Raw genomic sequence first — 21,886 nt, 5'->3', positions numbered from 1 at the left:
GTTTGTGGGTTGTAGTCGGAGATAGAGTGAGGATGAGACTTGTTGGTTAAATGGATTGAGTGGCAAAACTGACCTGTTGATTCATGACTCTATTTATTGGACTGACTTTCTGGCATGCTAATTCATGGAATGGCAAACAGACAGCATCCTGACACACCAACTCATGAACTGGTGGGCAAACAACAAACTGGCACCCTCACTGATGGACTGGAGGCCACACCATAAACTGGTGCACAGACTGATGGACTAACTAATGGACTAATCCAACAGAGATTGCTGAGTGGTGGAGAGCTGAGGTGGTACTGCTGTTTGAAGGAGAGACCCTGCAGGCTTACAGGCAAGCCAGCCATCTACTATTCTTTTTCCTCTTGATGCTGGGGTATAGTGGTAGTTTTTGCAGTCTTCCAGGTTTAGCTGTGGTTAAGCTGGGGGAACGAATTAGTATAAAGTGGGCATAAGTTCTTTAGGCAAATCTCAGAACAGGAGTTTGGCAAAACAGGAGATCAGAAGGAAATCTAATGAGAGCCACAGACTCATCCTAAGTTCTCACAGCTCTTAACTGCTGTAAGAGTTTCTGAGTATGATCACAGCCTCCAGCCCACTGCCAACAAAACACCTATGCAACCTGGAATTTTGTATTCCAACTGAAAAATTCCTAATCTGTTCTAGTATATGTGATACAACTACCCACTTGTCAAGTGTTTTGTGGTGTGCTGTGATTGTGCTTTTTGACTGGAAAATCATAGTGCTATCAAACACATTTTTCATCTTGAATGAGCATAGTCCAGATTGGAAAAAAACAACAACCTAAGTTACCTTGTTTAAGAGGCATTTGTTGCTCTTCACTGTTTCCAAACATAAGGTCAATAACTGTGTTCTTCACATTCATTAATCCATTTCTATTCAGGCCAAAGGAGCCCATGGTAATCACAGAAAATGGCCATGATTCATTTTTTTTTTTTAACATCATGGGAAGTGGATTTCACCTCCTAGTACCTTTTGGTTTAAAATCATCCATTTTCCAAACAAATCATTTTTTGCAGATTCTGCTGGATCCCACACTTACAGACTCACAGAAAAATAAATCTGGAAGGGAAGAAATGTGGGGCCCGAGGGCCCAGTCCTATCCAACTTTCCAATGCAGCCCTGAGGAAATGGAGCAAATGTTCCCCTACCTGGAAGAGGCCTCTGTGACTGCCCCCCCCCCCCCAGGATGCAGCATATGCCTCTGTTGGCATAGCTATACCAGGCCTGGAAAGTTGGGTAGGATATGGCCCAGAATCATTATGTCCAACCTCTGGCCTGGCAAATTATGCTTTAAAGCTGTCCTTGTCAAAAGGCTCTGTATATTCTTCATTTATGAGGGAGGGTAAGATTTCATCAGTGCATCACCAACAGAGTTAAGACTATGTTCCCAGTTCTATCCCTCAGCCCAGTCCTGAGCTGTCAGGGCGTGGGGCTGCAGTTGCACCGAAAATGGCTGCTGCCACATCCTACACACTCCAGGTAGCTGCTGGCAGCTCCGTGGGAGAAGGGGACTTTGGTCCCCTTCCCCCGGGTAAAGCAAGTAATCCTGCAATGGGGCTACTGAAAGGTCGATACTGAATCAAGAGCCTCTGTGTAGGGTGGCAAGCCCAACATTGAGGCTCTGGATCTTGCCTCCTTGCTGCCCGCCTCCACACTCCCTGGAACGCCACCTTCCCACACCCCCTCACTTACCTCTCCACTGCTTGGCAGTCCATGCACCGCAGAGTGGCGGAGCTCTGGCAGTAGGGCCTGCCTTCCTCTGTAGTTCATATCAAACTGACTAGCATCCTAGATGGATTTCATTAAAACAAGAAAATAGAAGATCCAATCAGAGATCTTCTCTGTGTAGTTTGGCTCTTGAACCCAGACTGATTTGTCCAGAGAAGGTTACGAGCAACTCTTTCAAACAAATAGTGCAACCTGTTCAGCAACGTTTATCTCCAAAGCCACAGATTAGAGCAGAAAGATTTCACCAGTGGAAACAGCTTGAGGGTAAATCTGGTTCTTGTTTCTCTTGTGACTTTAAGGATGGGCTTAATGATGCACTAAGGGACAAATTTGTATGTGGGTTTCACAGTGAGAGAATAGTGTACCAAAAAGGTATTAACTGAGAAAATGCTTACTTTCAAACCTCTTTTAAACTAGACTAACAATTATCATAGCAGAAAAGGATGCAGCAAAATGCCAAAGGAGAGCTAGCAAAGCGGTGGAAATGCACCAAAGAATATTCAACTGGGCGTCAGAAGTATAAAGGCCACTAGAACACTATAAGTCCATCCTATCCAAATTTCCAGCACCAGTGCAGCTGCAATGTAGCCCTGAGGTAAGGGGCCAAATGTTCCCTTGGTGACTGCTTCCCCACCACAGGATGCAGCGCATGCCCCATTGACACGGCTGCCCTGACACTGGAAAACTGGTGAACAGCATTAACCATGATGCAGCCATGCTGATAGAGTGGTTGCTGCATTCTGAGGTGGTGGAAAGATCAGGAGGTCTGCAAAGGTTAAGGACAAATATTTTCAGCACAGGCCTCCTGGTGGCTTATGGGTCTCCTCAGACTGATATCGGCTATATAGCTGGCATACATCGGAGGAGAGAATAGATGCAGAGTGGTAGTGAAAAGAGGGAATAGGATCCTGGCACACTCTGGTGCTGCTGGAATCCATCCCCATTCACCACCTGCCCTCCTCCCTCCCCACCCAGGCAGTCCCCTTGCCCTCTCCTTCCCTGCCCAGACATGTCTCCACCACTGACTTACTAGACTTGGTTCAGCCTGGACTCTGCTGTGGTAGGGTATGAAGCTGCCACCACTTTGTGGCAGTGATTATGACTGGTCCAGCAGTGGCGCAATATTTGTGGCACCACTGGGTAGTTTACAAAATGGGATGCTTGTTCTGCTGTTGTAAAAGGCCCAAAGAATTGGGCTGTAAACCAAATAAAGACAAACATACCACTTACGTTCAATATTTTATTTCTGTTTAGTTCCTTCAATTTAAGATCTTAAGGAGGTGCACACCTAAACACGTGAGCTGGGTGCTAGGTGCCTGCCTAGAGAGCAGAGGGCACTGCACTTTGATAGCAAGAAGCCACAGATTCACAGGCCGGGAAGGCCACACTTTTCACTGAAATGTGTAATCATTCTCTCCTTCTTAATCCATGGAGCTTAACATTCCAAATAGAAAAGGAGACTTATTTGTTCCTTAAATGTATGGAGTTTTCACACCTCCAAAACGTGGATGAAGCTGGAAAAGCACATTTGTTGTCTTGTGACTGTAGTCACCTCCCTGGACTCCTGACTCCACAAGGGTGTCACACCTCCCAAAGTTCTCACCATTCCATCACTGAGCTTAAATCTAAAAACAAGCCCATGCCATGACCCTTCCTGCACCATGATCTGGATGGAAAAATAAAGGCAGAATCCAGCTGTGGTCCTGAACCAGCAAAGGATTGAAGCACCCGCACCCCATCTAAGACACTCATCTCTCTTAGGGTTCTATGGTGCAAAAACATACACAAACAGTGGGCTTCAGAACCTCATGCTGTTCATTTGTTGGCTGTCCCATTATTCAGCTTCTGATCTATTTGTTGCATCTTGCCTTGCTGTCAGTTCTTGGAACTTTTCAGGAGAGAAGTGGTTTTTGGCCAGTACTTGGAGGGCTTGAGACAACCCTGGCCTAAAATATTAACAAAAGCCTGATATGTGACCTCCCTGACTGTTCCACGTTCTTTGGTTGAAAATTTGTATTTCCTATTTGTTATGTCTCACACTCCCCCCCCCCCATTCATTCTTTTTGTAATTAACAAAAAACATTATTTACAATATCAGCCTTTTAGCTACATGCCATCAGTAGCAATATATGTTTATGACTTTTTTAAATTAAAAAAAACCAAGCCTAGTCAGAGTAACATGTTGAAGTATTGCAAGCATTTCTAAACTTGAGCTAGAGTGTACAGAGTCCTCCCATTTTTCCAGTAGACTTTTGATAGCATCATATTTCCATAATAACAGATAGACAAGCATGTAGTAAAAGGCTATAATTTCATTGATTGTCCCCAGGAAAACCGAAACACAGTGACAGCTTATGATGGCCAAGCATTTGTCACCAGCATATCTATTTGGAATTTTCCATGATGTGGTCTTCCTTATTTTAGACATAAATGCAATTTCTTCAGTGCACTTTCCTTTAACAGATATGCACAAAACAAATTAAACATCTTTCACTGAGGCAGAAGCAGTCACCTGCTCAGTCCCTCCATCTCAGGCATCGTATCTCAGAAAATCTTGTTTGGAATGGATGTCACCATCATTTGCAGCTCTGTGGAAGGGTGCATGTTCTCCACCTCATCTTTTGACCTTTATTCTTGTATTTATTCTTTACTCTAGCCTACTGGGTAAAAGAGAATTTAAAAAAAAAGCCTGTGTTTGTGGAGATCTGGGTGCCAAGAGCAACATTAAACCACAAAGAGTGCAGGCTTTGCATGGTTAAGCATCTGTGTATCCTAGAAACCACCTCCATCTGGATAATCTAGGTTGACAGTTATGATCTCCATCAGTGGAGCTTCACCAGCTAAGATTTCCTAAAGCCTCTTGGTAGGCATGCCTTTCTCCTCCATGCTCTTGAACTGTGGAATTCACTGACTTTTGAAATTCAGCTTTTATTAAGTATGTCTGTGTCCTGGAACAGAACAATCTTTTCTCTTAAAATCTGCCAATGCCTGCCCCTTTATAGCATACAGTTTATCAGCTGCTGGGGTAGTAATTTTGTTCTTGTTTTTATTAGAGGTTCATGGGGCATAGAGGATTCTAACAGAATGTTTGTGAAATTCTTGCTGTATCACTCCCTACCTGGACTCCCTTTGGTGTCAGGTCAATCAAACCCCACCCTGTACAAGTAACTCCAGTCTTCAGATGCTTCTAAGATGGCAGGATGAATCATCTGTAATTGGTGTGAGGCAGTAAATGTGCCTCGGGGGTGTGTTTTGGTATTCATGCCATCATAAGGCACAGATCAGGGGCTGTGTGTCATGCAGGGGTGTGGTCCAGCTGGAATGCAGTGGAGTGCAGATCTGTGACATCTAATGCAGGTGGAGCCACTGGAGCCAACAAGGTCTTGGCTGAGAATGTTTAAAGGGGAGCCTGCAATGTCCTCAGGTACCCCTAGGTGGTGCCCACAATCAAGCAGGACTCCAGCTGAGCCTACAAACACCTCTACCTTCCCAGCAGCGAGGAAGATGAGGTTGAGGCAGTGCTGGTGTTGTAACACAGTCAGCAATTGTGTATGTCTTTCTGGGGTTCAGGGCCATCCCCAGAAGCAGGGGAATGAGAAAAGCGCCGAAATTGGGCCTGTGCTTAGACTCTCTTTGTTCCTTTCACATCATCACTGTTCTTGATTCCCATCCTTCCTGCAAAGTGAGCAACTCCAGTAGTTGAGATAGCTGCCACAGGGAGACCATGGGGCATCTGGTGGGCAGGAGATTAAAGAATCCAAATTAAGAACAAATCAGATCTTGCTAAGGATGACAGTCACCATGGCAACAGGCCTATCCCACATTCTCCGTGTTTCCAAAACACAAAGTTGACAACAGATTCCATTTATTGTTTTGTAGTGGTCTGCAAAAAATGTGTTTTGCTTAGTGAATTTGACGTGACTGGTGGTGATTTTTATTATCTCTGTCTAGTGAGAAAATTGTTACTCTAATTGGGTATTTTATTAATTGCTGCCAGAACCAGTCTGACAAAGAAGCAGAAAACTTGACCTAGAAACCTTAAATTAAATTAAATTTAAATTTAATTAACTAGCTCCCTCACAGTAATGGTTGGATTAATTTTGGGTGCTGAGATGTGATAAGAGTTATTAAATTAACTCATTGTAAATGTAGGAAGGAGGGTGTGTACTTAACAGAAAAGATCCAACAGTCATAGTGTTAGTTTTATTTGATCGCCTATAGGAAAAGCTCATTTCTAGAATGTGAACGCTTTAGGCGTTCTTTATGCCTTCTTTATGCTTTAGGCTTCGATATAACCTTTTAAGACAGGTGTCCAAACCCCAGCCTGGGGGCCATTTGTGGCCCTCAGGGATCCACAATCCGGCCCGTGGGGAGCCCCCAGTCTCCAATGAGCCTGTGGCCCTCCAGAGACTTGCTGGAGCCCATGCTGGCCTCATGCAACTGCTCTCAGCGTGAGAGCAACTGACTTCTTGCATGAGCTGTGGGCTGACAACTCCTTCCACTGCTTGCTGTTTCACGTCTGTGATGCAGCAGCAGCAGCAGCAGCAGCAACAACAACAAAGGAAAGGCTAGCTTTACACAACCTTCATTCATTCATATAAGTTCCATCTTTGATATATTCATTTTTGTAAATTTATTCAAAATTAAAATGTAAATTATTTTTTCCCGGCCCCCAACACAGTGTCAGAGAGATGATGCGGCCCTCCTGCCAAAAAGTTTGGACACCCCTATTTTAAGAAAACAATTTGTTTATAATTATATTATTCTGTTAATTATATTATAACTGTTAATATTTTTCAACTTGGAACAGCTAATAGCAATGTATTCTCCCTGAGGCTGGCCTTGAACAGTTTCAAAGGATGCCGCTGACAAAGTTGGACCTCTGGGACCACTTGCGATAGCTGGTCCAGAGCCTGCATGGCTTTCCGTAGCCCTTTGTGCAAAATTCAAAGTACTCTTTGTGTCATATAAAGTCTCAAATGATTTATATTCCACATATTTTAGAAACTTGTTCTCATCAACGGCCCAAACATCAACTGAGAATGCTCTGTTAATTAAAACAACCAAAAAAAGTGTTTCAAGTGCCAGTTAAACATTTGTGAAACATTATTCCCCTGATGACATGACATAATACTGTATATGAAAGGTAAAGACCTTCCTGCTTTGAGTTGATGTTTGATAGTGACATTTCCAAACTTTAAAATTGGGGAGGGAAGGGAGGGCTACAGATGTATCCCCATCATTTAGAACTGTGATTCTCAAACTGTGGGTCAGGACCCACTAGGTGGGTCACAAGCCAATTTCAGGTGGGTCGCTATTTTCTGGGTGCAATCCTGACTTGATAATGGGCCAGTGCAAGGAAATGCACTGTACTGTCACAAATGTGCCATAAGGCACATCTGAGATGACTTGTGAGTTGGGGAGGCAGGTGCAAGGATGTAAGCAAGTTCCAGGACCGGTAAGTTTGCACGAGCCTTTCCAGGTTAGTGCAGGGGTCTGGGGGGGGGGGTTGGCAGAAGGTGGGAGAGAGGCGTTTCAGGACAGGGGGAGGGCAGGCAGTGGGTGGAACCTGTGAAAGGGGGCAGGTGTGCGGGGGAGGGGCCAGGATCAGGCTCTTGTGCCAGATTATAACCCCATTCCCAGGCAGCCCAGGGCAGCACTAGGTTGCTCAGGTCTGCACCACCTCTTTAGGTGGCTCCATTGGGGCTACTGTGGCTTTACCCGGTGTAAGGGGAAGCGATTAGCCCGGGTTGAGCTGCTTTTGGCCACAACCTCAGGTTGCATACAGGGCAGGCCTTCTGGTCTCCTCATTCCAGCACAAGTTAGGATTGTGTATTTTATTTTTAATATAGTAGACTTGATACTACCATATCATTTGGGAAAATGTTACAGACCTGTACTTTGAATAGGCTACTATGTACTATATATGCTTTTAACAATGATAGTCAATGGGACTTACTCCCAGGTAAGTGTGGATAAGATTTTGCCTTTGGGATGTTTGGGGAATTTTTTAAAACTGATTAGCAACTGCTTGGGAGGGTTCTTCTTTATTTTAAATAAATAATTTAAATTTACAGTAAACATTTAATTTACGAGTACTTGATTGATTGATCTGATTTTGTTGTATGAGAATGTTAAAAATTTTTCCTGCTTGATGATGTCGCTTCTGGCCATAACATCACTTCTGGTGGGCCTTGACAGATTGTCATTCTAAAAAGTGGGTCCCTTTGCTAAAAGGTTTGAGAACCACTGATTTCGAATAATGAACTTTTAATAATCCAAGTCAAACTCCCTTTGAATTTTAGCTAGACATAAATAAGCATTGGCCATTCTGAGCTGTCCCTCAGCGCTTCCCCCGCATGAACTTTCCAGCAACAATGTGAGGAGGAGTGCAAAGCGAAAGGCTGTTCAATCCTCCTAGCAAAAAAGCCTCAGTGGCATAGCTAATGATCGTGTAACCTGGTGCTGAACTCAAAATGATGCCCTGGAAGTGACATCATGCCTAGGCTTTTTAAAAAAAAAGTGAAAATGGGCAAAAATTCACCTTCTTTCCCCAGCAGCTCACTGCCCAAATACTCTGCTGTTCCCCCCCAGGTGCCCCCGCATATTAATACCTTATTGTTTCCCTGCTGTATCATAACACCTAATTGGCTCTTGGAAAAATCAGTCACATTTTGAGTTTTTGTGACATAATGCAGTTGTGTTTTTATTTTCTGGATATTTGGCTATAATCTTTTATAGAATAGAAATATTTTGACAGTTTGTTTCATTGCATTATGCATTAAATTTCACATTGAATGGTATATAACATGATGGTATTAACCAAGGTTTTCACAATGTTGGCCACTAGTGTCAAGCTCAGGTTGTTGTCCCCCTAAAGCTTGTTGCCTGGTGCAATTGCTACCCCCTGGTGCAATTTCCCCCTTAGCTATGCCACTGAAAAACCTTGCCAATAAGTTCCCAGTGCAGAAATTTCTTGGAGTTGTAGTTTGCCATGGCTTTAGAGCCCTTAGTGAAAAACGACAATTTAAGATATCTTTTGCTTGGGAACGTATTGTTTGGAAGGCTTTGAATTCCCAAGGTCACTGGTACTGGAAAGTAATTTTTTTTTTGGTGGGGGATGGGGACAAGGTAGCATAGGCTTGCAGAAGAGGGAGAAAAGGGGAACTGTCTTGAGAGAAGACTAGGGAATCATTTGATTTTGGGTCAGTCGTTGTGGGTGCAGGAGCAGAGATGCCCACACAAAGCTCCCCTGGCCACAAGGGGTTTCTCTGGCATTTTCATGCATGTGGCTGTTGGAATACACATTAGTTCAGTAACTCCACCAGCACATCAGAAGACACACAAAACTCTTTTGTGTAGCCCACAAGTTCTTTTTGCCTTACGAACCACCTATTCTACCGTCAGCTCTGTATTAGCTTGATAAACGATAGCTTAGGAGCCATGATAAATGAATTGGCCAGGGCCTCATATGTAAAAGAGACAGCTAAAGTGGTTAATGTATTTGGTGCCTTGATGAAATAGATTTATGGGTGCAATTTAGATGTGTGTAGCTCATAAGGGGGGGGGGGAAATCACATCTTCATAAAGTATTTACAGATCCTGAAATTATCTTGGATTGATAGAAGAGAAGCAATGGGGGACCTTTTTCAACTCGGATTCCCCTGCCACTCTTTGTTTTCTCTCAGCTTTGTGTTCTGCTTTTCTTCTATGCAAAGTGGCCCAGATTATTAGTGAATAATTATCCTTCTCTGTCAAATCAGATGTGCATAATCCGTTCTGCTTTTGAGATTGTGTTTAAGCCTGTGTGTATTTGTCTGCTCTGTATTTAAGTCTTTCCTACTATTCATCCAAAACTTCATCAGAACAGATAATAAACCACTTCATGAACAGATGTGCCACTTATTCATCTCGTTCTGTAATGATAATGAAGAAAATTTAATCTGGAGTATCTGAGCAAGATGATCTAAAAGACAGATTGATATGAATAATAAATTCTCTACATTGGAACCTGAATACTGACATGAAAAGGCAATCGCGGCCATGGACTTCACAGTGCTGCCTTTGATATCATCCAATCATGGATAAAAACAAGCATTCTTGGGGCTGGGATCTGGAAGGAGCTCCTGTTTCTGCAGCTTCTAAATGCTGCAAATTGCTTTTATGTTCAAGAGATAAATTCTTCTCCAGCTGGAAGCTACGTCTCACATTAATTCTTTAGATACGCTAAAGATGGATTGGAGAGCTGAGACCCGGAGATACATATGGTCAACTGGTGCCATGCATCCTTCTCTTGGGGGGGCCGCTGGACCACCATAGTTGAAAACAATAAATTTTTACACTAATTATCCTGGGTTACATACTGATTTATGCTTCTATGAGTTCCTATTAACTGAAAAAAGTTACAGATTTTAATACATAGTGCTCTAACTTGGTATACAGCAATATGTTTCATAATGTTGTTCCTTAAGCACCATTCATTAAAGAGCCCTTTGTCCTGGTTGTGACTGACAGCCATTTTAGCCAATGGGAACAGCGCATTCTGGGTAGCATAAGCTTCATATGTTATGCTGAGGCCAATCAGTGCCTGTTTTCTGCCTCGTGGGAAGCAGTGTCTCAGATAGCACTGTTTTGCACAGCTCTTGCCTTTAGGGGAATGATCTGCTATGCTATTGGAGATAAGACTTTATGTGAATATTTTTTCCAAAAAACAGGAAGGTGATCTAGTGGTATTATATAATCTTTATGAATACTAAGGAGGGCTCGGACACTAATATCTCCTGGGTTCATTTTGTGTTAAAATATGAATATATTTTCAGTAGGTAGCAAGTGCCAGAGAGATAATCACAGGGAAGGAGCTTTTCAAATATTGAACAGAGCTTACAAAGCTGATGTCTTTGTGGAGCTATTGTTGCTGCTAAGTGGTTGTTGAGACTATGGGAAACCCCAGATGAGCTGCTGGATCAGCTGCACCAAACTTTGGTTTATTTCAGTGTCTCATGGGAAGCATTGTCTGTGTTTAGCCCCTTTGCATTCCAGAAGATAAGGGATTTTGAGTGTCCTGGTGAAAACGAAACCCTGAGAATTCACACTCTCTTGGCCCTTTCAAACTGTAAGTCTTCCTGTCAAAGACAACCAAGTGCCAAGTTTTGGATCATCTCAACTGGATAATTGGGCAACTGGAGTATGTCTGAGAAGTTACCCCTTTCCCTCAATGTCAGAGTCGGCTTATCATTCAAAGTTCATTAAGAGTTTGAAATTTTGGGGGTAACTCGATGGATCAAGTGAATTTCCCTGCCCAAACATGATCTATGGCAGGGGTGTCAAATATAAGGCCTGGGGGCTGGAGATGGCTTTTTGTCTGGCCCTTGGGCTCTCAGCTGCTGAGCAGTGCTGAGGTGTTACTGCTGAAACGGCAGCTCACATGAAAATTGGGCTGTCCCATATTTTTAAATATGATCAAGAGTTGCATGTTTCTCTTCTGTCATCTGCAGCTAATGAGTTCCTAAGTGAGGAAAAAGTGCTTATTCTTTGTTATAACCTGTTTAATGATATCACTTCCTGCCTAATGACATCACTTTTGGCCCTCAGCAGGCATCATGAATGCTACGAGCGTATTTGGCCCTCGGTATGAAACAAGCTTGACACTCATGATCTATGGTGTATTCTTGATGTCCCTTGGATTAGAGATAGGAATACAGTTGGCCCTCAGTATCCTTGGTGTCTGCAGATAATTGAATTAGTGGCTTGGGGCCAACAGAACTCTGGACACAACCAGAAGTGCCTACCAAGCCTTCTGAGATGCACTTCCAATTTTTCACTAAACTGGAAATGCCTTTCAGAATCCTCCAGCAGGCCTTCTGAAGTGCAGGGAGATTGCCTCTCCACACCGCAGAAGGCATCCTGAGATGAAGACTCATTGGTCATGCTTGGGAGGCCCTCCTGACCTATGTTGGATCAAATTTCTGACTCCCAAACCTGCAAATTAGAAGAACCCACTGTATATCAAACAGAAATTACTACTACTACTAGTAGAAATTACTACTAATTTTCTGTTAGTGAACTTTAAGTAGTAGGCCCTTATTTGCATCTGTTGTAGGAATGGACCTCCCTGCTTCTAAGACAACCTAGAAACTCTTTAAAAGAGATCACCCCTTCCCCAAGAGAAGAAGAAGAAGAGCAGAGAGGTAAGCAGAAGTGCAGGTGAGTGCATGCATATATGTGGGGATCATTTCAACTAACATTCCTCTCTCTCTGGGTTCCTTTTAAACATAAGGGGAATAGACTGGCTGATGTATGCTCCACAATAGAAGCCCATACTAAAAGGGAAGGGTGGAGTCACAGGACAGTTAGCCACTGCCTCAGCATCTCTGTTACAATTCTCAAATTGTGGCCCATTATAACCAATAATTCCTTGTCTCATGTGTGATTGGGTTATGTAGGCAAATGAAAAAGAAATATACCTTTTTTTTTTTTAAACAAAATTCTCCAACAGTGGTAGCAAGAGTTCTCTAGAGAGATCATTCCTTGGCCCAAAAAAGCTCAGGGTCCATTCCTATCCAACTTTCTAGTACTGGTACAACTGCAATGCAGCCCCAAAGTAAGCAAACAAATGTTGCTATACCTTGTGGAGGCCTCTGTAATTGCCTCCCCACCACAAGATGCAGTGCATGCCCCATTGGCAGTGGCGTAGCTAGGTCAGTTGACACCCGGGGCCCATACATTTTTGTCACCCCATATGACATAATTAATTATTAATTCACATTTTTATACTACCCTTCCTCTAAGCAGCTCAGGATTTGAAATGAATAATAATGGCCAGAAAATAAATGCAGTGAATATTTCCCCACAAGCAATGGATGAAATTCTGCATCAAATGATATATAACATGATTCCCAGAATTTTGGTCACTAGGGTGTCCCCCCCCCCCGAATGTCTAATTGACCTGTTTTGAGTTAAGGCAGTGGTTCTCAAACTTTTAATACTGGGACTCACTTTTTAGAATGACAATCTGTCCAGGACCCTCTGGAAGTGATGTAATAGCTGAAAGTGACATCATCAAGCACAATAAAATAAATGATTATAGATAAATTAAAGAAAAACAAATAAATAAGGGGAAGCCAGCCCTGTTCCACCAAGTGAATTTTCTCTGTAGCCTGCCTGCAAGAACACTCCCCCCCCCAAAAAAAATCAGTGAGATTTCCAGCCCTTCCCAGTGCCCAGTTCAGTGTAAATTCTTACATTTCAAGCATAGCACTATCAGAACCCACCTGGCTTTACAAGTCTGAAAACAAATAAAATGGACCTTACCAGCTGAAGCCTGTTCTATTCTTTAGGGGGTGCTGCCTTCTGGAGCATTTGTTGAGCTCCACATTCATCAGATTGGGACCATGCAGCTAGCCTTGCATTCCCTTTTGCCTGACTTGACCAGGAGCCAAGGCACGTTTGCTTACTTGTGAATAAACGTGACCATGTCGCTCGTTTTCCATAGTGCTCAATACATTCGTCTGCTTGGAGGAAGGGACTTCTTCCTTGGGTGTTTTTTGGGGGCTGCTTTCATTGGATAGGAACCATTCTGGTGTTATTGGATTCCTCTCAGCCTGCCCTTTCCGATGAACTATGGCAAGTTCGCCTACTCATGAGTAAACATGCGATATGGCTCTTTCATTTTCCATAGGTTTCCATGCATTTTTTTGTTTCTGGTTTTTTGGCCATAACTTTAGATGGAAAGGGGATTATTTCAATCCGTTTTTTTGCTTTGCATTCCGCTGGCAATTCCGCATCCAACGGTAGATAGCATGATGGGGTTTCCCCAAACCTCCGCGATTTTAGCGATGTTGGGGCATTTGTGTTTTGTTGCCCCCCAAGGGTGGTACATGGGGCGAACTGCCCCTCCGCCCCCTCTAGCTATGCCACTGCCCATTGGCATAGCTGCACCCGCACTGGAAAATTGGATAGGACTGGGCTCTCATTCTCTAAGCAGAAGCACAAATAAGATACCAGTCACTGGGAGGGCTGATCTGTGGGAATCTAATGGGGACAGTTGCTGTTGCCCTGGTAAATTTAGAAAGTTACCACTTTAAATGCTCCCTCTTTTTCCAGTTAGCAGGGTCTGGGTTGCAACCTATCTAAAGAGGAGAAATTTTTCCAATCAGGAAAGCACATACTTGAACCACATTTGTAAGCTTACTGCATCTCTCAGTGGAGGACAAGAGATTTCAGTAATGATCCTTAGAACCACATAATTGGGTCTGAAGCCCACAAGAAGGGAATAGGACTCAAGCAAGTAACTTCTTGACAAGAGTGTCATTAGAAGAGGTCAGAGGAATGTCCCTGCCCCCAAATTTCAGAACCTTATTCATAGGACAACTTAGATTTCTGGTTAATACATTGATTCAGTGCAGTTGGTTATTATTATCAACAATACAATGGACCTTTATTGTATGTAAACATGCCCACAGAAGACTCTAATAAGGTGTAATCAGTGGCTATGAAGCACAACATTGCTATAGTTCTGACATAATAAATCACACCTTGCAGAGGATCATGCCTCCTCCATTACTGAAATGGCGTCGCCGTCACCCATGCTCTCTAGACAATGCTCTGGATACAGAACCCAACATGAAAGAAATCGGGGTCCTTTTACAGTCCATACCAGTCTTCTATGCCATAGTCCCCAAGACCAGACATTCATGCAAATAAATGCTTAGAATGATTGCCTCTCTTTCTGAAAAAGGGCAATAATGTTGCCTGCAATTCTTCATGCATTAAGGTTGGACTTCAGGTGAGTCATTATCGTCAATTCTGGGTCAAAGGATAGGTCTAGCCAAGAAGCTAGCATTTGTTCATCCATTTCAAAACCAATTTCACTTGTTTATCTTGCAGATGAATAGATCTTGGTTTTCTAGAAAGCTGTGATGACCCTTCCGAATGTGACTACAGTACTTTCAAAGACCAATTGCTGTAAGGAGTTTTACTGTTCACTTCTAGAAGTATTTATATTTCAATGGAGTTTTTGCAAAAATAAGGGAAAAGAGTTGCAAAGAAATATTTGGCTCTGTCATGTAAAAAGCAGGCATATTGGCCATCCGGGTGCATCCACCATTTTGTGTCAGCTGCTTCTCCTTGTCCCACTTCCCGGATTCAAAAACGAAGAGGGAAACAGAGTGAAAGAGGAAGTGTAGAGGTAAGGAGAGTGGTGGGCTAGAGTGGAAATGCCCATCTTCCATTCTTGTAACTGGGCATAAGCTATGTGTAACATGCACATTTTGGAAATCTGTTGCATGTGTGGGAACCAAGTATAATGGCTCATGACACAACTCAGTGGAAGGCATGAAAGGCGAGGTTAAACATGCAACAATCAGTAGCTGTTATTGTGGGGATAAAAAATGCAATGCAATGTCTGCAATCATATCTTGCCAAACTAGGCCTTAAATGATAATGATTTCTAGGTAGAAGAAGAGAGTTTTTTTTAAAAGGAGAGGAAGTATAAAGATGAAAGCAGTGGAAGAAAGGAGCAGTAGCAGAACATAAAGAAACCAGGAGGTTACATGGAAGAATAGGGGCTGATGAACTGGGGGTTATGTGGTAGTGGGAATCCCATATCTCCTGATGTGATTAGACAATGTCAAGACCAGGGGAGGGCACAGGGGATATTTAAGGAGTTGGTTGAAGTTTCATACATATTGGTCCATTGTCAGTTCTCATAGTACAACCCTGAGAAATACCTACCTGATAAGGATGCTGTCCCAAGCTGCAATGTATCCTCAAGGGGAATGTGCAGTATTCTCAAGGCATTTGCAGCTAAAATTCTATAGATACTTCCTTGGGAGTAAGTTCCGTTGGACTCTGAGTAAGCATGGATAGCTCTGGAGTTCATTGGTAGTTAACTAGGTTCCAGATTTTATTTTTTTAGGGTGCAATCCTATCTTAAAGGCTTGTGCTATATCCAGTGCAGGACTGTGGCCATAAGCAGCTCAGCCAGAGGCAAGGGGAAACATTTCCCCTTACCTCTGGGTAAGGGCCACTGGCGCCTATGGGTCTCCTCAGACTTGCACCACCTCTTGAGGTGGCACAAGTCTGAGGAGAGTGGAGTGACTTGGAGCTGCTCCGTTCTCTCCCCAGGAATGGGGGTTGGGATCTGGGATAACTGCTGGATCCCAGGCCCTCCTGCTCACTGCCCACCACCCATCCCCTTGCCCAGGAACGCCTCCCTCCCGCCTCCCCCACCTACCTTTCTTCGTTGTGTCAGCCTACCTGGGCCGACGCAACTCGTGAGGAAGAAGCCAGCACGGAGGCTTGTGTGGCCTCGGCAGGCCAGCACTGTTTTGAGCGCCAGCCTGGCTTCCTCCTGAGGAGGCACAAACATGCTTTATGGCATGTTTGTGACCCTCCTGGGCTGGTACAAGGGACTTGCGTCGGCTCATGGGCGCCTTTGGATTGTGCCCTTAGTCTTTTAAAAAACCAGAACGTTACTAGTCAAGTTAATAAGGGATTATGCCTGGTCAGAAAATGGGGCTGAATTGCTTTGACCGAATTTCCAAGGCATGTTTCTCTGCTTGGAGGGTTGTTTCCAGTTTATATCCCGTGTGCCTTCCTCACTGACAGAGTGCAAAATCACTCCCCATAGCAAAGAAACCAGAGGGGAAATCACAGGCCAATAACAGTAAATCTCTTGTTAAGAGTTTTCCAACAAATAAATCATGTGCCTGACATTAAAATGGTTGCCAAGCATCTGTCAGAGGAGCGGCAAACTGTGGGTAGAAAAGACAATGATATTGTTTCTTAAGTGATTTGCAGGCGAAGTGGAAGTGAGCACAGTTTAACACAATCTGTGAAGGGTCATACTTGCTGTCATGACAGACAGCAGCGTGAGCCTAGAGACTTTTGAGATCTGACAGCACAGGACTGGTAATAATCCTTAATGTTTGTAGAACTGCCAAGAGTTCAAAGTGCATCACATGAATTATTTTGTTGAATCCTTACAACAAGCCTGTAAAGCAGCTAAATACATATTACAAATGTGGGGCGAGGGGGTGGGTTGCTTATGGAGCTTATTTCCAGGTAAGTGTGGATAGGATTGCAGCCCTAGTGAATGTATGGATGTGGTAAGCTATACAAAAAATGTCATTTTTTTGTGTCATAAATGTCCTTGGGCACAATCCTAACCAGGTCTACTCAGAAGTAAGTCCTATTTTGTTTAATGGGGCTTACTCTCAGGAAAGTGTGGTTAGAATTGCAGCCAATGTCGCATTCTGTGCAAACATTTGCTGTCCATTGTTTGCAAAGGAGCAACGCTGGTTTAGAGAAGAAGTAAAATCTTGGAAGCTAAGCAGGGTCAGGCCTGGTTAGTACTTGGATGGGAGACCGCCTGGGAATACCGGGTGCTGTAGGCTTATACCATAGTCTTTCGAGACTGAAGGTTGCCAACCAGAAGGAAGTTGGATTTAGTAGCTAAATGGACTAGTGAAGGCTTTTTCAGGCGCAGCCTGAAATTGCACCCATGTCCTTAGACCGGAAGCAGAAGTTTAAATATAAGCATATCATTGGCATGTACCAGCCATTTACCAGTGTTCAGCTATCATTGGTGGGTCCAGTAACCATGGGAAGTGGAAATCTGCCCTAGAAAAGGACATGCTTATTGAAGGAGCAGGTATGCCGTCTAAGTGTGCTGCTGTATACTGCTTTGATGCTGCATGCACAGGTGATGAGGATAGCTAGGAGTGCTTTCTTCCTGCTACAGTAGTCAGCTCGTTGCCATAATTCCTTTCAGAGATGCAGCCATAGTTATTCACACACTGTGTCAGAGCCAGATTGCTGGGGGCCTTAGACCAAGCCTTCCCATGGTGAGCACTGAGCCCTCCCATGGTGCTCCACTTCCTGATGGGATATTGGGGACTACCACTGTCACAGGTGCTGAGGGTTCAGGGGTCAGCCTGCACAGGTGGGCCCTCTGATGGGTGAGAACCATAAGCCCAGTTCCATTTATAGGCCTCTGATGCCACCTCTGTGTGTACTGGTAGATCCCCATGTATGCAGCCACTCGTATTCCATGCATTCCACTTGGCATTGCCCTTGAAGGTCTCTCAAAAGCTTTCGCATGTCAAATACTGCAGTCTGTCCAGTGCTGGAGGGCTATAACTGTAATTTTTGTTCATTTGCCCACTTCTCAGTTTGGTTCAGGGTTCAACTGAACATGTAGGGCTTGTCCTTGAAACCTTTAAATGATCAGATATTTGCCTTTGCTAGGCGACACCTTAGCCCCTGTGTGTCTCCCAAGTCCTCAATAGCAATAAATGTGTCCTTGTTCTGTTTCCTTGCAGAGGTCTGCCTGTCCATGACCCAAGACTGGAATTTTTTCTTCTCCGGAGGTCATACTGTAGAGTATACCCCTGGGGGCTGGGGACAAGAATAGGCCCTCAGTTTGGTTGTACTTGTCGTAAAAGGCGACTAAACAAACACCGGGTAGATGAGGCTCGTCAGCCTGGGAAGGCAGCTCATCTGAGAGAAGAAAAACTCTGATCCCAAACTTCCACTGCCTTGTGGCTACATCCAGTTATGGAAAAGGCTTCAGGAGTCAACCTCAAGGCAAAATCCAGAGCTGGAGTCCCTGAGGCAGTTCATGGCTGAACACAGTCATGCTCTGGCAACTCCTGCAACGCCGCTGGAACCAACCGTATTGGCTTCTGCCTTTCCATTGGACCATTTCAGTGATGTGGAGAGGGGGGATTTGCTGCATGGGTAACAGTCTATCCTCCATATCTACTTTACCCAGGCTTCGCGCACTGGAGAGGACACTCTGTTCCAGGACCACCATTCAGAGCGCGATACCATAGTCTTCCGAGACTGAAGGATGCCAACAGAGACTCTGGAGTACATACTCTGCTCAGAGAAACCTGTAAAACAACCTCCCACTGGAATCCTTCCAATTAAGCAAAACATTTTTTAAGGTTTTTCTGACCACAAATGATTTATGGAGTATGGTTTTCATCAGCGTTGCTGATAAATTGCATTTTCTTGGTGCTCAGACAGTGTGAATATTTTAATTATCCATTATTGTTACTGTTTCAGAAATGGATTTTATTCTGTGTTTTCACTGGTAAGCTGGTTTGATCTCATTTCTCTCTGCTGAAAGACAGCTGATATACTCTAAAAATAAAATTAAATAAAATATCCCAATTCAAAGAACACTCAAACGCAGCATCTGATGTTATTTTGGCAATATCATTCAGAGAAGTTTATCAGATATGCTGAAACATATGGATCTTTCACATTGCTGGTCAATTTCTAGATGTGCTCTCAAAATGTATACTGAATGCTCTCAACAGCACAGAGGACAGATCACCAAAGGTTATCTGTTCTGAGTGGTCTGTGCACTTTCCCTTGGTCATCAGGACCTCTGGCAATGAGAAGTGTTCTATAATCTATTTATGATGCCATAATTTTTACCACAATATAGTAGGGTGCCACAGATACATAGATATTGCTTAAACACAATGTAAAATGGTAGATGAATTCAGATAATGCAATGATGATATAAATGTATCTGGAAGCTTCTTACATTTTTGCCTGGTGTAGTGTGTGTAGTGGTATTGACTTTACTATAGCGTCAGCTTATCGCACATGCCAGGTGTCACCAACACAATTTTAAATTGTCACAGGCTAAGACAGGTTAAGATATTCCACAGTAGGAAATGAGAGTGTGGAGAATCAATCTTCATGCACTCCCACTGCTATACATTGTGGCCCTATTTCTCAATTTAGCACTGTGTTCCTTAGACAAAGACAGTAGTGTGCAAGTCTTCTCATTTTCACAGCAAAAGATACTCCTTATTTGCACCTAACATGGAGGACTATGCTGCACTTCATTCCTAACCTGAACTCTTGAAATTTACAGCCCAATCCTAAGGGCCATTACATTGCCAGAATGATTGTTCCAATGGCATAAACAGCTTTGTGGCTGTTGTGAACGTGACACTGCCAGTACGTATGACCTGTCCGCTGCTGGAAGTGCCAAATGACCAGGTCCGCATGACATTGGAGAGCAGATGCCTACCACCACTAGCAAGTTCACACAGGGGTTGGGAGGAAAGCAGGGAGGGGTTAGAACAGGGCAGGGTTGAGCAGAATGGGGAGGAAATGGGGACAAAGAGGACTGTGGATTGGGCCAGGGAAGGGGGTGTGTTATGTATGCAAGTTATGCAGGACCTAAATCCTGCATAACTGATTGGCCCAGACTTATGGCTGGTCAATCAGGTGATGGATCAAAATCCTACCATCTGATTGGCCCTCTAGTTAATGTTTCAATTGCACCAATCATGGGGAGTCTGGGCAGAGCTAAAGTGTATAGAAGCCAGAAGTGTTTGCCTTGTGTCAGATTCATTCAGATTCATTGTCAGGTTCTGTTCTGAAGATGCAATAAACGTATTGAGCTGTTATCTCTATGCCTTCCTTTATTCGCATGGACCCACTATATATCAGGGTGAGTTTGCCAGCAGTAGACAACTGCCAAATCCTAACCCCAGGGCTTCATGAGTCAACACAGACTTGCACCAGCTACAGAGCTGGGGCAGGTCCAAATTGACCCACAGTGGCTGCTGGGGCTTACCCTGGTGCAAAGGAACAAATATTCCTTTATCCTGAGGAGGCCTCAACATGTCAAAATTCCCCTGTGGACTACAGCAGCTGCTGTGTTGGTACTGCTGCATCACCAAGCAAAGAGTTACATAGGATTTGGCTGGCTGGCTATTTCACTGACATATTCAAGATCTTCTGGAACTCTTACTTCTTATCCACTCCACTTGTGGTCTCAGCTAAATCAGGATTCGAACAGTTTCTGGGTGTGATGGCTTGCAGAAGCCTCAGAACTCATCTGGGCGCAGGGCTTAACTGGTGTTGAGAGTGCAAAGCCTTCATCCCCAGCATTTTGAGTCTTGGTGGCTTTGCTTCACAGCCCACCAACTTGTCAGGATAGCCTGAGATTAGCTGGTCACCATTGGGGGCTGGGTAGGAATGTTTCGCTCCTTGATTGGCTGTTGGGGGGAGTTTTTCACCTATCCCAGACTCATTAAAGTGTGGTTTTTAGGCATGACTTGCAGGTATAGTATGGGACAGGGAGTAAGATTATGGATTTATCAATCAATAAACATGGCTCATTTTACCCCAAAATGACCATTCTTGTATCATTTGTGGGGGGAATCAGAGCAAAACGTGGTTGTTCTCCAGCACATAGGCTCAAACCCACTGAGCTGTGTTCCCGCTCTTTTCAGTTTATGGTCGGCTTCCCTAGTAATCAGATCGCAGCAAGGTTCTCAACACTTAACATCTGCTTACAACCATTACTGGAAATTGTTTCAAACTGTTATTTGATCAGTATGCTAACACTTAGGTATCCACCCCTGTTGCCACAAGCACACTTTTTTCCCCTCTCTGAAATATTTAGCCAGGCAACAATAAAGTCACCTCCTCTATTATTCAGTACTCAGTACAGGTCAAACTTGTTAAACTAACAAGGAGGGATTACGAATGATGGTAGAATCACCATCTATGGAGTAGAATAGTATAGGCGTGCCCCCTTGTCCGCGGCCTGCGGATGGCTGGAACCACATATATGGGTGAATGCCTGTCCCTGCAGTCTGGTGGGGGGGCATCTCCTCCGGAGGTGAGGGGAATGGAGGCATTAGAAGGCATTAAAAAGTCACTTCTAGTTTCTCTGTGAAACTGGAAGTCACAAGTTTTGAGCTCTAAAGCTCAGTCAGAGCCTGGCAGAGGCTGGGGATAGATGTCCTTGGCCTCTGCTGAGGTCAGAAACCCCTCCAGAGACAAGCACCCAATTAGTACAAGTTGCACTGAAAATTAGTGGGATTTCCATTAAAAGACCTGGTGTGGCAAACAAACCAAAGCTGTTGCCAGTTTATCATATTTATCGCTCTCATAAGTGGCAGCGCACATCTTTCTCAGTTCTTATGCAATGTCCAGTGTGTCTTTCTGCAGAGAGTGGCATCCTGCAGAGAACACAAATGCTTGTCTAAAAACCACAGAAAACTCACACCCGTACACATAACAAAGCCACCCAAGCTCCTAGAATGTGGTACGTTCGGGAAGAACTGGAAAGTACTATATTGATTTAAAG

The sequence above is a fragment of the Tiliqua scincoides genome, chromosome 2 (genome assembly GCF_035046505.1).
Source record: "Tiliqua scincoides isolate rTilSci1 chromosome 2, rTilSci1.hap2, whole genome shotgun sequence".
NCBI classification, from domain to species: Eukaryota; Metazoa; Chordata; class Lepidosauria; order Squamata; family Scincidae; genus Tiliqua; species Tiliqua scincoides.
This window is presented reverse-complemented; position numbering follows the sequence as displayed.